This window comes from Solanum tuberosum, unplaced genomic scaffold (assembly GCF_000226075.1).
Source record: "Solanum tuberosum cultivar DM 1-3 516 R44 unplaced genomic scaffold, SolTub_3.0 scf00119, whole genome shotgun sequence".
Taxonomy (NCBI): Eukaryota; Viridiplantae; Streptophyta; class Magnoliopsida; order Solanales; family Solanaceae; genus Solanum; species Solanum tuberosum.
This window is the reverse complement of record NW_006239045.1, coordinates 445,801-449,159: the sequence shown is the minus strand read 5'-3', so window position 1 is coordinate 449,159 and position 3,359 is coordinate 445,801.

Genomic DNA, 3,359 nt, shown 5'->3' with positions numbered 1-3,359 from the left:
TCACCTACCATAATCTGAACAATTTAGCCCCAAATAACATCACATAATCTTACAAACCTCACTGTTTTTCACCAAATTCAAAACCCAATCTTCATAAAAATTGCTGATAAATCCCTAGTAAGTCTATACTAAACCAATTCACAGTCATAGTCATATTAGAACTTATATATGAAAATCCATACGTCCTTCAACTTCGAACCAAGAGTATATATGAGAGGTTTTATTCCTTCACATCTCTTAAATTCTTCCCATGACGTAATATTAAATACCTTGAACTCTTCAATACACCAGACTCTTTTTCCTTTCACTGACGCAATTGCTTACCAATATTATCCTTTGACCAACAAACCTTGATATTTTTACCTTATCCTCTAAATCAAAACATTACATGAAACCCCCCCCCCCCCCATAGGTATACCAATCAAAAGTAACCAAATTCACTACTCAAATTATGTATAAGTCATTCCAAATGTTTTATACTCAATAAGATCGATCACATCTTACCTTATCAATCCATACCTTGACAAAACACACTGCCACAACCTAAACTCACAATGAAAAACTTGAATTTTTTTTCCCAACCGTGTAACACAATCCCATTATCTATCAACATTAGCTTATACATTGAATATCTTTATGAATTCACCTATCTTAGTCTATAATTGATGGCCTCTCCATTGATCTTACAGTATCCTTCGTTAAAATTCAACTGTACCAATTAACAAACTCAAAACAATAAAGCACTTATCATCACACTCGAGCCAAACGTCTATAGACTTCTTTCTCAAGCCCTATCCAACAACTTTTAACTGATATGAATGACACATAACACTATAACCATAATCATAGTAAAACAGACGGAACCACATGTCTCTATACCTCAATTCTCAATCCCTTTGAAGATTTCTCTTTAGCCCTTGCAATAAGAGAAAATATTCTTGCTCTCACCTCTTTCCAATGGCTACACTACATCCCACTATTTTTTTTATTATTATGACACTAGTTCATTTCAATTCTATTTGAGTGGTGTCTCAGCACCTCCTATAACTTTTCATGCAACCACATTACTCATCAATTAGTAGCCAATCACAACATTAGATACTTGCAAGCCATCATTGCAATACAATTTTTTTGTTTTAACAAACAATCCTTATTATATAGTTGCATCTCAGTCACAATCCATCACGAATTCTTATTACCATCATGCTTTTGTCATCACCACAAAGTAAGCCTCTTCATCAACATGACACCTTAAATCCAGTTATACCAACAAAAATCAAAGGACTAACCCAATCTTATATGCACTTTCTTACTAAAATCTCAATTACCTTCGCACAAGCATACTTTTTGAGACTTCCTTTACCCATAAGCTTATCATTCTGATATATATCCATTCCCTTGGACCTTAAGATGAAATCACCGGTCCTCATTTAAAACCCTCAGGATACACTTCTTAACCTAATACATTAATACCATATCAATAATCCACCACTAGAACATATCATACCTACCGAGAAGATTGTACCCAAATAGCACACACATTTTTACCCATTAAGTAACTATTATACACTACCAAATTCGTTCAGTCTCTCATCAAAAGCAATATGCATTCCTTCGTAGATCAGGTCCATAATAGAGTAACACATTCCATAACTCTAACCAAGTAAGAATTGGCACCATTGTAATAGTCGTATCATGACCTTCTTTGGTATACACTCAATCTATGAAACCACAAAAGAGATTCTAACCTCAATTGGTACAACATCATTCTCATCATTCGCTAAGTAACTCATACCTGTTATGACAACTTTATTAATTATAGTTTCCAAAGATACAATGTTCATTATCTAGCCACTCCTTTAATTATTCAACTTCTAACTGTCAAACCACTCTATATTGCCTATACCACAAAAGTATTATTCCTGCAAAGGGGGTAACTAAACCTGAAAAAGATAACACGCTTATGAAGTCCCTCAAACCATTCTTCAAACTCATCATTCAAATATCCTCACACTGCATCATCAAGTCATCACCTTACTCAACCCTTTCGAATATAATCACACGTCCTTTTCATAAGTCTATCACTTCTACCTTAATACCAGATCTAATCTCCAACCAATACACAACACACTAAATACTCACATGAGGAACTACGCACGAGTCATCACACAAATGAGAGTGAATGAAATAAAGCGGTAAGAATCAAATCGGACCAAGTACGCACGATAGAGATTCAAGAAGTGAAATTTTTTCTTAAAAGTCATTATAGCCTCTCGAAGATAAGTACAGACGTCTCCATACCGATCGTCGAGACTCTACTTAGACTCGACTTGTATACACATGAGACTTATGAACCTGGTGCTCTGATACCATTTTGTCACGATCCAAAAATGGATGTGATGGCACTCGCCTTATCCCACCAAGACAAGTCAGCCTAAAACTCAACCATTACAATAAATTGCGGAAATTTTTATAATGAACTCAAAATTACCCCAAAAATATGGTTGTCACGTGTACAAGCCTCTAAAGTATTACAATTGAATCAAAAGAAAAATACAAGTCTCATATGACATTGTTTCTAGAGTAGAACAAGATCATAAACAGGAGTAAGAAGGATCGCTGAGAAGACAAACAACTACCTCACAAATCTCCCAGAAGCCTCGAAAAAGAAGAAAATAACAAGTACCACAAAAATCCAGGCTCGTAACCTACAAAAATTTGTAGAAGCAAGGGGTGAGTACCAAACCACACGGTACTCAGCAAGTAAACCTCTAAACACGAGCTAAGGGGATAGAATACAAGTACTCCTTACACCCCAACCGAACATTCACAACTACAATCTGTATAAAACCAGCCCAACCTAACAGTTCACAAGTTACAAGCACATATCTCAACAACAACATTCTAACAATCATATATTCTCAACAACAAGCTCAATATTCATCAGTCACAAGTTCCATAAAAAGGCACTCACAAGATCTAACATAACAGTTAACAGTTTACAAAGAACATAGCTCAACACAACACTCTAACAATTTCATATCCGCAACAACAACAATAGTTTCATATCCTCAACAACAACACTCTAACAAATGCATATCTTCAACAACAAGCTCAATATTCATCAGTCACAAGTTCCATAAAAAGGCACTCACAAGATCAACAACACACAAGATCAAGCTCACCAATAATAAAGAAGTGCAATGCAATGAAATGCAATGTCAAGTATAGTGATGCATGTCTGACCTAATGATACACACCCGCTGTCTCTCAGTCCGGGACCCATGGGGGACATATCTGTCCATGCATCCATCGCGGCGCGCGATACGACCCTCGATAATAGTAACCATCGCGACGCG